The sequence below is a fragment of the Oryctolagus cuniculus genome, chromosome 9 (genome assembly GCF_964237555.1).
Source record: "Oryctolagus cuniculus chromosome 9, mOryCun1.1, whole genome shotgun sequence".
NCBI lineage: Eukaryota > Metazoa > Chordata > Mammalia > Lagomorpha > Leporidae > Oryctolagus > Oryctolagus cuniculus.
The window spans coordinates 49,895,454-49,911,059 of NC_091440.1; positions in this window are offsets into that span (position 1 = coordinate 49,895,454).

Below are 15,606 nucleotides of genomic sequence, written 5' to 3' on the forward strand. Positions count from 1 at the left end.
TTCTAGGCTCTGGCTGTGGCCTGGCCCAGCCCTAGCCACCATAAGCATTGAAAAGTGACCAAGAGAATGTGAGCTCTGGAACTGTCTCTCTGTTTATGTCTCTGTCCTTCTGCTTCTCAAATAAATTTATAGATTAAAAAAACAGATAAGTGAAATATTTGCAAAATTAAATAAATGAAAAAGTGAGGAATAGATAATTGCCAGTGAACACGTTAGCTATATCATAAAACACAGATCAAAAAAAGAAAAAGAAAAAATATTATTCTATACTATAGCAATGTACTTTTTCAGAGTGTAGGCATTTCATTATTGAATTTCTATATCTCCTACACAACTGATAAAGAGGCAGTTCTTCAACTCATAATGTCACTAAGTATTCTTAATGCAATACTGAATATTTTATGGGATACAGTACAATATTTCCAAGCATATGTACAGCATAAACTGGTAAAGCCACATAACTAGCTTTTCCATTTCCAAAGAAGAATTTTTTAAATATTTGAAAGGTCTCAACTGCCAGGGCTGGGCCACATTGAAGTCAGGAGCCAGGAGCTTCTTCCAGGTCTCCCACATCACACTGGTTTCTATTGTTGAAACCATTCAGACTATGGTATTTGTTTTGAAGACAGTGTGAGCAGACTAAGCTCTAAAGCATGATTTTTAAATTTAAATATTTTAAAAAAATGTTTAACATTAAAAGACACCCTACAAGAATAATATAACCATTTGCCCAAGCTAGACTACATACATACTATGCCTGATTTATCTTGCTTCCTTCCTAATTCTTAGTGTAGAAACTTGCTGACTATATGAGTACACTGAAAGCATAATTGGTGAGCATGTTCATTTCCTATTGTTGCATGGCAAATTACCATAAGCTCCTTGGATTAAATAACAAATTTTTGTAAAAAATTCATAGTTGGAGACAGAAACAGCTTGAGTCCTCTGTTCAAGCTGTAACAAAACTGAAATCAAAATGTATACACACGCTGATACTAACTGCAGCCTCTCCCAACTGCACATGGGTGTTGGCAGACAATGTATCATTTTTGCCTCCTAGACTTTCCTTGGTTTGACTCACCTTGGTAGCTTACACTGAATAGGAAATTTTGCCTTTTGATTACCTAAAAGCCAATGATTGGAAATTTTAACTACATGTGAAATACATATTCACCTTTATCATATACAGTAGCTTTATTACAGTGGTGATATTTTATCAGCTTTTTTGTTTTATGTTGATCAAGAGGAAGTTACACTTAGAATTCCTCTTATAAGTTTGCTTACCACAAATAAAGATAAATATCTGTATAGTCCTTAAGAAGTTCAAAAATGTATTGATGTAATTGTACACATTACATCATTCAAGTTAATCATAAGGCAAAATTTCCTATTCAATGTAATCTACCAAGAATTGCCAAACAAAGGAGAGTCTAGGAAGCAAAAGTGATACATAGTCTGCCAACATCCATGTGCAGTTGGGAGAGGCTGCAGTTAGCATCATAGCATATATATATATATATATATATATACATATATATGTATATCATCATAGCATCATCATAGCATGTGTGTGTATATATATATATATATATCAAGAAGTTCATTTCCTAAGGGCGTAATACATTTATGGCTCAAAAGATTTTACATTAAAAGTTTCTGATTCTGATTTACAAGAATAATCTATGCTTAATGAGGTAACAAATTCCTTAAAAGCATGTTTTCCCAACTCCAGTGTACAATGAGCAAATAAAAACAAAACTCAGAGGGGAAAAATAGTATTGGCTTCTTTTTATTGTCATAGCTGGCAGACAATAATTGGTACAGTCCCAATTTATAGGATATTAATGCAGCATTTAAATAGCACATTAGTGCATCATTTCTATAAGAGAATTATTGCCAGTTCTCTTCTCTTGTGAATTTTTTCTCTTTATATCATAAAGTAATATAAAATATTGCACATAAATGAAGTAAAATGTTTTCAGAATGTATCATATTTTCTTATGAATTGTTTTATTAGTAGATTTGCAGAACACACTTAAAGATCTTGTCTTCAGGAAACATTTCTTATATGATTTACTTTAAAATTTAGAATACAGGGCAGGCATTTGTCATAGTTGTTAAGATGCTGCATAGGATGCTTGCATCTCAATTAATGTCTAGGTTTAAGTCCCAGCTGTGCTCCTAATTCCATAGTTCTGCTAATGCACACCCTGGAAAGCAGTTTATGATGGCTCTCCTTTCTAACAACAGGGAGACTCATATTGAGTTCTGTGCTGTTGGCTTCATTCTGGCCCAGCCCAGTTATTGTGGAGATTTGAAGAATGAACCCCTGTATAGAAGATCTCTTAACATTTCAAATAAAAACAAAGAAAATTAATAAATTAAAATAAATTTAGAATAAATATTTAATTATAATAGCAAGTTCTATTTGAAATAGCATACATATTTACTGAAAGAGTAATATAATCAACACTTAAAAATATTTTACTACTCTATACTCAAAAGCAGTTTTTCATGGTTACTGGATTTATAACTATCTTACTTAACCATTTCTTGCCTTGGTTTCCTCATTTATAGAATGAGTGATAAGACATTTATCCAAGTGTGGACTTTGAAACAGCAGTTAAGACAGTGATTGTGGCCCCCACGTAACATATCATAGTTCTTGGGACACATCCTGACTACATTCTTAATTCAAGCCTTCTGCGTTTGCTTAACCTGCGAGGCAGCAGGTGATGACTCAGGAATTGCATCCATATGGGAGATATGGAATGAGTTTCAGGGTATTGAGAAATTGGGATTTGAATCAATGGACATGATGTCTCTCCTGCTGCCTTTGTCTCTTAAATTAACAAAATTAATTAATTGACTAAAAACATAGCATGGGGTCGCCATGTTCTACAATAAATCATTTGAATTTCCTCGTTTCTTTCTTTTTCTTTCTTTCTTTTTTTTTTTTTTTTTTTTTTTTTTTTTTTGACAGGCAGAGTTAGACAGTGAGAGAGAGAGAGACAGAGAGAAAGGTCTTCCTTCCCTTGGTTCACCCCACAAATGGCCACTACGGCTGGCGCTGCACTGATCTGAAGCCAGGAGCCAGGTGTTTCCTCCTGGTCTCCCATGCGAGTGCAGGGCCTAAACACTTGGGCCGTCCTCCACTGCCTTCCCAGGCCATAGCAGAGAGCTGGACTGGAAGAGGAGCAACCAGGATACGATCTGGTACCCTGACTGGAACTAGAACCCAGGGTGCCTGCGCTGCAGGCGAAGGATTAGCCTCGTGAGCCTCTGCGCTGGCCTGAATTTCCTCTTCTCTAACTGATTTTTCTTTTACCCTTTGACAAATATATGACCAATGTTCCTATCCTCAGTCCCTGGTAATGATCATATTACTCTGCTTCTGTGAGTTGGTTTTTCTTGGATGCAACTGACATCATATGGTATTTGACATTTTCTACCTAGCCTATTTCACTTAATATAATGCACCGATTATTGTTTGCCAGCCACAACAACAGTGGCAAAAGTTCACCCATGTGGTTTCAAGTAATATATTTCTCTTCTTTTTAAAAGATCACATTGTAATCCATTGTGTATATATACCACTTTTTCTTTATCCATGCTTTGATGGACACAAGATAATTCCATATTTTGGGTATTGTGACTAGTTCTGCAATACACATGGGAATGCAGATATCTCTTGGACATAGTGATTCTATAACACTTATGTAGACATCCAGAAGTAGAATTTCTGAGTCACACCATAGCATTTTCCATAATATGTGTACTAATTTACATTCCCACCTATGGTGATTTAGTTACCTTTCTTACTTTCTTGTAAAAATTGTTGCCTTTTTTAATTGGACAAAATCTATTCTAGTACGTGTGAAATTATATTTAATTTTAATGTTATTTGGATTTTCCTGATATTAGCAATATTGTTTAATGTTTTCACATACCTGTTGGCCATGTGCATATTCTTTTGTTTTTCATATATTTTGTTCATTTTAAAATAAATATTAATGTCAGCTTGATTCAGTTTCACAATGTGTAAGTATAACAAAGCATTATATTGTGCACCATAAATATATACAATTTATTGGTAAATTTAAAAACAAGCACCCAAAGATTATCATGAATGTTATAGTAATTATATAGAAATACATAAAATAATGTTTCTCAAAATATAAGGAATTTGCATATTATATTATTAGTGTTGTCTCTAGAATGGTTCATAAGTACACGTTTGTTGTAATACAGCAAATAGCTTTATGATGTAGTCACATACAATACAACAAAATCACAGTATGGCAATGCTATACAAAATAGAAAATGCAGAGATAATGATGTTATGGAAATGTTTTCTTTGATATTTTCCAGTAAATACTTATGCCTGAATTATAGTAAAAAATGCATTTTTGCATTCTAAAACTAAGTGAAGTTCAAAATCTTGTCTGTGAGTCACACAATTATGTGAAAAACTGATGCTCCTGGAGATATTTTTAATAGAAAGCTTTTATTTAATAAATATAAATTTCATAAGTACAACTTTTGGATTATAGCAGTTCTTCCCTCCATACCTGCCCTCCCACACCCAAACCATTACACCTCCTACTCCCTCTCCCATCCCATTCTTCATAAAGATTCATTTTTAATTATCTTTATATACAAAATATCAACTCTATACTAAGTAAAGATGTCAACAGTTTGTACCCACACGGACACAGAAAATGGCCAAAACGGCTGTTGCAGGCATATGGAGAGTGAATCAGTGGACAGAAAAATCTCACTTTCCCATCAAACCAATAAACATATTTTAAAAAATTTTCAAATATTTATTTATAAGCAAAGTTACAAAGAGGAAGAGGCAGAGAGATGCGGAGAGAGAGAAAGAGAGAGGGGGGAGAGAAAGAGAAAGAGAGAGAGAGTGAAAGTCTTCCATATATTCCATCCACTGGTTCACTCCCCAAATGGCCACAACAGCCCAAGCTGGGCTGATCTTAAGCCAGGAACCAGGAGCTTCTTCTAGGTCTCCCATGTGGGTGCAGGGGCCCAAGCACTTGGGCCATCCTCTATTGCATTCCCAGGCCATAGCAGAGAGCCAGATTGGAAGTGGGCCAGATGGGACTCACACCGGCACCCATATGGGATGCCGGAACTGCAGGCAGTGTTTGCCTGCTATGCCACAGTGCCGGCCCCATAAAAATATTTTTAAAAAGAAGTTGTTACACCCCTATATAGCGGTATATAATTTTTCTCACTTGATAGATGTTTTGGTTCTCCTGTAAACTATTTGACCAATATATAGTATTACGACTGAGATAAAAAGAGCTTACTTGAATATTGACTTAGATTCAGAATAGAGACAGAATAGAAGAAAAGGGGAAAGATTAAGAAAAGTGAAACACACATATATGATGGAGGTAGAAAAGAGACTATATTATTTTATAAGCTGATCAATGAAGGTACTTTAAAAAAAATCACACCATCCTTTGTCTATTTACTTAACAATTAGACTTTTACCTGAGCTATGATTTATAAGACTGAGTTATACACAGCTTGGCTGTAATTACTTTGACATAACAAAGAAACTATTTTATATATTTTACAATTTAATGTTTTATATTTTCACCACCACCCTGTATACATCATCTGAAGTTAAATGAGGCATCCCAAAATTTCTAACACAGGGAGTTTTCTCTTTCCATTTAAACATGGCTTGACTGATGTCACCCTGCCTCAAGTGTATTACTTAAAAAGCACAGTGCAAAGAGAACAGCTGTCAGGGTGAATAGTCTAAATATATTTTTAAAACTAGCCTGGTACTGACAAAATGCATTTAATCATGCCCAAATTTCATGAAAAAGAGCTCATTAAATTAGGATTTTAAATCATTATAGCTAAAAAAAGTTATTTGTACCAGAACTTTGAATATATCAAAGATATACAGCTACCTAAGAAGATGTTAAGATTTTTTAAAAAAATGAGTTAATGATTTTTTTTTCTTTCAACATTTCAAATATATTTCTAAAAATATGAAAATAAGAAAACCATGACAACTCATTTGTTGCCCTGCAGTCTGAAACCATGAGATAGGATGGTAACTGGGCTTTGAACATTGATCTGTTTCTTCTTTCCTACTAAACCTAACAACCTCATTTGTTTTCATAGGAATTTTGTGTGGCACTATGGAGATAATTGCATCACAGCCCGTGATAAGACACTGCAATCTGTAACCCTGAGAAACAACTACAATTCAATTAGGGGATCAAAAAATTGATTTTCTGTATTAATATTCAATGGAACTATTTTTCTCAGTATAAGGCCAAGAAGTTCCCATCTTTTTTACATGATTATTAACTTCTAGAAAGGTACCTGGAAACTAATAATAAAATATGTCAACAGGAAATATAATTAACAGTCATTTAACCTGACACCAAAGCTAAGCAAAGACAAAAAAAAAAAAAAAAAAAAAAAAAGAAGAAAGTTATATGCCAATAACCCTGCTGAACATAGTCACAGACACCCTCAAAAAAATATTGGCATCCAAACTCAATAGCATAATAAACAGAACATTTACCATGATGGGGGTGAGGAGTAGAATTGTGAGGGGTATCCTTGAGATTCAAGGATGGCTTACAAATCAATCCATATGATATGATAGAACATTGATAGAATGAAGGATGGCAATGATTTTATCATTAGATTAGATTAGAAAGAGAATTTCACAAGGTTCAACACTCTTAACCTCTTAACAAATTTGTTATGGAAAGAATTTATATTGGTAAAATTAAGTCCACATAAGAAAAGCCCATAGGTGACTTCTTACTAAATCTGATTATTTTTCCTCTACAATAAAAGCCAGACATGAATGCCCACTCTTTCAATTTCTATTCAAAAGAGCATTGGAAGTATTAACAAAAGCTGTTACTAAGAACAATAAATAAAACTCATTTACACTGGAAAGCAAAAAGCAAAACCACCACTGCAAATAAATTGATCCTGTAGTAGAAAAGCTTGAGAATTTCAATGTTTTAAATAGTAAACAGATTCAGTAAGATAGCAAGACACAAAATCAAGAACTAGTTATGTATCTATACACTATCAATAAAACATTTAAAAATAAAAATAAGAAAACTGGGGTTGATGTTGTGGCATGACAGGTAAAGCCCCTGTCTTCAAGGACAGTATCCCATATGGATGCCAGTTTGTGTCTGATTGCTCCACTTCTGTACTAGCTCCCTGCTAATGACATGAGAAAAATATCAGAGGACAGTCCAAGTGTTTGGGGCCCTAACACTCACATGAGAGACCTGGATGAAGCTCCTGGCTCTGGGCTTCAGCTGGGCCCAGTGATGGTCCTTGCAGTTATCCAGGGAGAAAAGCAAGGAGTGGAAGATCTGTGTGTGTGTCTTCAAATACGTCTATAGCTCTTTCAAATAAATAATTAAACATTTAAAGAAAATAAAGAAAAGAATAATTCCTTTTACCATAGCATAAACATGGAGCAAGTACTTATGTTTAAGTTAATTAAGGAGGCAAAAGATGTGTGTAGACTGAAAATTAAAAAAACATTGATTAATTAAAATACAAAAGACATTCTTCTCATATATAGAAAAAATGATGCTGAAATTCATATGGAAGAACAGGAGACCTCAAATAGCTAAAGCAATCCTATACAACAAAAACAAAGCCAGAGGTATCACAGTATTAGATTTCAGGACCTACTACAGGGCAGTTATAATTAAAACAGTCTGGTGCTAGTACAGAAACAGATGGATAGACCAATAGACAGAATACAAACACTGGAAAGCAATTCAAACATTTACAACCAACTTATATTCGACAAAGGAGCTAAAACCAACCCATGGAATAGGGTCAGCCTCTTGAACAAATGGTGCTGGGAAAACTGGATGTCCACATGTAGAAGTATGAAGCAAGACCCTTACCTTACATCCTATACAAAAATCCACTCAACATGGATAAAAGATCTAAATCTATGCCATGACACCATCAAATTAATTGAGAACATTGGGGACCTCTCCAAAACATTGGAATTCCTGGAAAAGACCCCAGAGGCACAGGCAGTCAAAGCCAAAATGAACAAATGGGATTACCTCAAATTGAGAAGCTTCTGTACAGCAAAAGAATCAGTCGGGAAAGTGAAGAGGCAACCAACAGAATGGGAGAAATTATGTGCAAACTACACAACTGATAAAGGATTAACTAATAGAATGTAATAAGAGATCAATAAACTCCACAGTAACAAAACAAACAACCCAATTAAGAGATGGGCCAAGGACCTTAACAGGCATTTTTCAAAAGAGGAAATCCAAATGGCCAACAGACACATGAAAAAATGTTCAGGATCTCTAGCTATCAGAGAAATGCAAATCAAAACCATAATGAGGGGGCTGGCACAGTGGTACAGTGGGTTAAGCCCTGGCCAGAAGCACTGGAATCTCATAGGGGCACCGGTTCTAGTCCCAGCTGTCCCTCTTCTGATCCAGCTCTCTGCTATGGCCTGGGATAGCAGTAGAATATGGCCCAAGTTTTTGTGCCCCTGCACCCACATGGGAGACCCGAGAGAAGCACCTGGCTCCTAGCTTCTGATCAGAGCAGCTCTGGCCATTGTGGTCATCTGGGGAGTGAACCAGCGGATAGAAGACTTCTCTCTCTGTCTCTACCTCTCTCTGTAATTCTTTAAAATAAATAAAACAAATCTTTAAAAAAAAAAAAAACATAATAAGGTTTCACTTCACCTCAGTTAGGGTGGCCCTCATACAGAAATCAACAAACAACAAATGTTGCAGAGGATGCAGGGAAAAGGGCACCCTAACCCACTGTTTGTGGAATGTAAACTGGTAAAGCCACTATGGAAAACAGTATGGAGATACCTCAAAAATCTGAATAAAGACCTACCATATAACCCAGCCATCCCACTCCTGGGAATTTACCCATGGGAAATGAAATCAGTAAACCAAACAACTGTCCACACCTCCATGTTTATTGCAGAGACATACACAATAGCTAAGACATGAAAGCAACATAAATGCCCATCAACAAATGACTGGATAAAGAAATTGTGGGATATGTACACTATGGAATACTACACGGCAGTAAAAAAGGATTAAATCTGGTCCTTTGCAACAAAATGGAAGCAGCTGGAAAACCTCATATTTAATGAAAACACCCAATCCCAAAGAGACAAACACCACATGTACTCCCTGATTTGGGATAATTAATAGTGCACCTAAAATGAAAATTATAGAAGCAAAATTGTCACTTCTAGAATTGATGTCTTCAATAGTCCTTGACCTGACTGTCGAGGGTCAATTTATCAGTTACTTTTTATCGTGTATATCCTTTTTGTTTTGTTTTGAATTTTTTCTCTGTTTTCTTTCTTTCTCTTTCTCTTCATACTATATGCTGAACTCTCTATGTAACATAGAGTTAATTACATGTATTTTAAGGCAATTGGAAAAAGATCCCAGTTAAAAATAAGAGGGGGAATAAGAGATGGAGGAGGTAGTCTATAACTGTAAGACAATATAGTTCTGCATACAGTCATACAAACTTACTTCTAAGGGTACAGCCTAAGAACTTGTCATGGTGCTCCAAACCCATAAAAATTGGTGGTATAAATGTCATCTTAACTGTTAAAATGATTGTATTAAATGTTAAAGTCAACATATCCATTGGTCTAATTATAAAAGTGATTATATATAAATAACATCAAGTGCCCGGTAAAAATAATATAGTTAAAAAGCAAAGAAAGACCAATATGTGAAGTAGTCCGCACAGCAGACTCCTAGAATGACAATCGCTGTAAATAATACTCTGACCTCAGAATCAGCCCTTAAGGCTTCCTGAAGGGCCTGCAAGAGCATTTCAGGCATGGAAAGTCAAGACACTGTATCAAAAAATATACTACATGGAGGATATCTGTGAGACCTCAGTGGAAAGAAAGTGTCATCAAAGAAAGATATATTCTTCTCTGAAGGAAAGAGAGAACATCCACTTTGCTTATGGCCATGTTCAAATACTGATGGAGTCTATAGTCACAAAAGGCTTCCACAGAGTTGGCAGCCCATGGCAGGAGACTTGGGTGACAGCTGACATAATAAGTAAAAGTGTTAATTGTTAACAGAACAACAGAAGACACTATGCACTTGCTCTCCATGTAGGATCTCCATCCCTAATGAATTGTACTATGAGAATCGACTGCAAATTTTCACCCCAAATTGTGCTCTATATTTTCTGTGTGTGCATGGGTGCAAACTGTTGAAATCTATGCTAAACACAGCGTTGGTCTTCTGTATATAAAATCAAACTAGAATTGAGCCATAATGAAGAAGGAGATGGGAAAGGGAGAGGGAGTTGAGATGGGAGTTGGGGAGAGATATGTATAGAGGAAAGAACCACTATATTCCTAAAGTTGTCTCTATGAAAAAAATGCATTCATTAAATAAAAACTTAAAAAATGATGAAAGACATTAGACACAAATAAAACATTCTTAATGAGCTGGAAGACAGCATTCTTAAAATCCCCACAGTACTGAAAGAGATTTAACAGATTCATACAACCTCTATCAACATCCTGATTACATTTAACAATGATTTAATAATCCATATGGAAAGACAGAAGGCTCAAAAGAGACAAAGCAATCTTGAAAAATAGAATAAAGCTTAAGGCAAGGCACCTCTGGATTTCAAAATATATTGTTAATCTATAATAATTAAAATACCATGGTACAGGCACTAAATATATGTACATATCATATATCATGTGTGTATGTATACACAAACAAATACATACAAAGTGACCTGGAAATAGACATACATGTTCAACTGATTTTTTACAAAGATAATGAGAATCTACAATGATGAAACTATTATCTGTTAAATAAATAATGTTGAGGAAACTACACATCACTAACATACACCATACACAAAATCAACTCAAAACAGATTAAATGATTAAATATTTAAATGTAGCACTTGAAACTGTAAAAGTTATAGGATAAAATAAAGGGGACATTTTATGACATTGGTTTATGAAATGATTTCTTAAACACAGAAAATGGAAGTCAAAATAAATATGACACCTTCAAGTTAAAAAGTGTAAGATAAAAGGAAACAATCAACAGGGAAATAACAACTTTCAAAATGAGAAAATATCATATATCTGATAAATGTTAATGTTCAATAACTCCTACAACTCACTAGCAAAACAATAGTAACACTTATAACAAAAGATCAAAAACAGACAAAATAATATATATTTCTGCAAATAATACATACACATATTCAGCCAATAGGTATATGTATATTGCTTAATAATCATCATTGATAATCAGGGAAATGTTAAACAAAACACCATAAAGCATTACCTCATAACAGTTAGGATGACTAGTACATGCAAAAAAGTATAGGCAAAAATGAGGAGGAATTGGAGCCCTTGTAAATCAATAGAATGGATATAAAATAGTGTAATCACTATAGACATCAAAAACTAAAGCTGTTTAAATATTAGCTATAATGGTTATAGAAAGGTCATATTCCTCTACAGCCCTATGTTCAGATATGTATTCAAAAGAATTAAAATCAGGAACTCCAAGAGGTATCTGCACTCCTAAATTTGTTAGATCATTATTCCTAATAATGAAGTTACTTTTGTTTTTTATTTGAGGGCATAAACAGGGAGAAAGAAGGAGAATGAGAGAGAGAGAATATTACTGTTCACTAGTTGACTCCTATAATACAATGACTGGATCCAAGGTCAGTGGTTGGAGCCTGGGATATTATGGGTGCCACATAGGTGGGAGGAACTTGATTACTTGAGCTCTCACCACTATATCCTGGTTCTGTATTAACAGGACCTGGACAGGGATCAAATCCAAGCACCTTGATGTGGGATGCAGATATTTTAATTGCTATGCCAAATGTCTGCCATAAGATACATCTATTTTGGTGCAATTTTTTTTGAAATCCATGCATATTTTTCATAATATTTCCCTCAAACATTCTTTGTATCTACGTTGTATGAATATTTGTATAAACTACTAAGCATATGTAAATTGTAATTAAATATTAAGATGAATATATTCTACAAGGTAGCCACAGCAAATTATTTATTTGATAATTGCATTTTCACTGTGGGAAATAAATTTGGTTACATTTTTTGCAAAATATGAATTGAACGTTATCAGCTGATGTTTGACTTGAGGATTAACCTTTGTCAAAGATAAGATGCTGGCCAGCACCACAGCTAACTATGCTAATCCTCTGCCTGCGGCACCGGCACTCTGGGTTCTAGTCCCATTTGGGGTGCTGGTTCTGTCCCGGTTGCTCCTCTTCCAGTCCAGCTCTCTGCTGTGGCCCAGGAAGGCAGTGGAGGATGGCCCAAGTGTTTGGGCCCTGCACCCGCATGGGAGACCAGGAAGAAGCACCTGGCTCCTGGCTTCAGATCGGTGCAGCACACTGGCCACAACATGCTGGCCATAGCGACCACTTGGGGGTGAACCAATAGAAAAACGAAGACCTTTCTCTCTGTCTCTCTCTCACTGTCTAACTACCTGTCAAAAAATTAAAAAATAAAATAAAAATAAAAAAGATGAGATGTTGAACTTTTACTTTCTCTAAAATTTGAATTTATCTCAAGTTTATTTGTGTGTGTGTAGTTTCCCACTATATATTGTCCTTTATGAGAGTATTCAAGCATCACACTGAAAATACTGTAAGAATCAGAGCCTCATTAATGAAAAACAATGCTCTGAGCCACCAAAAGTCCTTTTTCTCATATGTATCCCTCACATCTAAACAATGTGGTTAACAAACATTTCATTTTACTGTTTATAACTTCCAACTGTACAATGAAAATTTTTCTTCTCATATTAAGCTAAACCATCTCTATTATCTCTGAAGAAAGATAAACAACATCTTTCACACTTGATAAGTGATGTCTCATTTTGCTTCAGGTAGTTTTCTCCCAGAGCATGATAGATTTTTTTCCCTTTCCTGGCTCAAGAGTCTTCATTTATGTACCTTGAAGCATATTCCAAGCCGGTCATCCTGTCTCTCCCTCAGCCACATTGGGCACTAGATGTTGCTGTGGATTCATTCTGAGAGGAGAAGCATGGTGGGGGCAAGAGGTGCAGAGTCACGACACAGACACCAGGAGTCGGGTGAAAGTGGGCTAGAGGTGAGCAGCTCGCAAACTTGTTTATTTCAGTTGGTGCTGCAGCTTATATAGCCATAGCAGCCAATCTGGTTAAGGGGTGATTTATTCTGTAACCAATCACTGCCTGTTGCTAGGCAGGCTCCTTTGCCAGGTAGATTCCGCCACCATTTCCTGAGTAACTGAAAGCATTTCTCGCTTGCTTGCCTGTGCCAACTTGGCACGGCCTTCTCATTCCACCACACTCTTTACCACTTCTCAAAAAATCTGAAGGACCAAATCTCAATAATTAAAACAAACAAACAAACAAAAACCTTATTTCTTTGATTGGCAGAGAGACACAAAAATAAACAGATTATTTTTCACATTCTCTTCCAAAATGTGTGCAATAACTATGGAGCTGAATATAGAAGCTGAAAACTCATTTCTGTTCTCCAACATAGGTGGCAGAAACCATATTACTCATGTTATCATGACTGCCTCCTATGGTCTGCATTAGTAGGAAGCTGGAATCAGGAGCCAGAGCCAGGAGTCAAATCTACATTCTTCAACATGAGACTTGGATACCCTCATTGGTTCTTGACTCTGTGGAACATGCCTGTCATCTCCATTTTTTTTGTTTGTTTTTAATTTCAAATTTTGGATGAAATGTAACACTTGCACATTTTTTAAAATATGTATTTATTTAAAATTTTAAAATTTTATTTAGTTATTTACTTAAAAGACAGAGTGACAGAAGGGAGGGGCAAAGAGAGTGTGCAAGTGGGAGAAAGAGCTTCCATCCCCTGTTTCACACCCCAAATGCCCATAACAATTAGAACCAGGCCAGTCAAAGAGCATGTAATTCCATCTTAGTCTCCTTTGAAGGAGGGGGAGTTGGGACCCAAGTACTTGGGGAACCATCCACTGCTTTCCCAGGAACATGAACAGACCAACCTCCTTCCAAATTCCTGTTCCTGCTATTCCTAACTTCTACTACTAAATGTTTTCAATATGTATTGAGATTTTATCATCATCATCATCATCATCATCATCATTTTTATGGCAGATTTTAAAAATTTTGTTCATTTATTTGTGTTCCAGAGAGACAGAGACAGAAGTAGTTCTCATTCAATGCTTCATTCCCCAAATGTAAAAATCAGAAACCAGGTATTCTATTTGGTCTCCTACATGGGTTGAAGAAACCCAGGTACTTGACCCATCACAATTGGCTCCCAAGGACCACCTTAGCAGGAAGCAAGATTGCACTGAGGTTTTCTGATGTGGTACATAGGCATCATAAGTGGTGCTTTAACTGGTATTATTATTTAACTTTCGCATATGAGAGAGAACACATAGTCTTTGGTTTTCTTTGTCTTACTGATTTCACTTATTTTATTTTTTTTATTTATTTATTTTATTTATTTTTTATTTATTTTTTTATTTTTTTTTATTTTTTTTAAACTTTTATTTAATGCATATAATTTTCCAAAGTACGACTTATGGATTACAATGGCTTCCCCCCCATACCGTCCCTCCCACCCACAACCCTCCCCTTTCCCACTCCCTCTCCCCTTCCATTCACATCATGATTCATTTTCGATTATCTTAATATACAGAAGATCAGCTTAGTATACATTAAGTATGGATTTCAACAGTTTGCTCCCACACAGAAACATAAAGTGAAAAATAATAGATGATTTTTTTAAATGATGATGAAATCAGAGCAGACCTATTGTCATGTTTAATCCCAGTGAGAGTCAAGTTGGGAATTGATAATTTCTTTTTTTTTTTTCTTTTTTCTTTTTTTTTTTTTTTTACAGAGGATCAGTTTAGTATGCATTAAGTAAGGATTTCAACAGTTTGCACCCCCATAGAAACACAAAGTGAAATATATTGTTTGAGTACTCGTTATAGCATTAAATCTCAATGTACAGCACATTAAGGATAGAGATCCTACATGAGGAGTAAGTGCACAGTGACTCCTGTTGTTGACTTTACCAATTGACACTCCTGTCTATGGCATCAGTAATCTCCCTATGCTCCAGTCATGAGTTTCCAAGGCTATGGAAGCCCTCTGAGTTCTCCGACTCTTATCTTGTTTAGACAAGGTCATAGTCAAAGTGGAGGTTCTCTCCTCCCTTCAGAGAAAGGTACCTCCTTCTTTGATGACCTGTTCTTTCCACTGGGATCTCACTCACAGAGATCTTTTGCCAGAGTGTCTTGGCTTTCCATGCCTGAAATACTCTCATGAGCTTTTCAGCCAGCTCCGAATGCCTTTAGGGCTGATTCTGAGGCCAGAGTGCTATTTAGGACATCTGCCATTCTATGAGTCTGCTGAGTATCTCACTTCCCATGTTGGATCACTCTCCCCTTTATTTACTCCATCGGTTAGCGTTAGCAGGTACTAGACTTGTCTATGTGTTCCCTTTGACTCCCAGTCCCTTCACCATGAC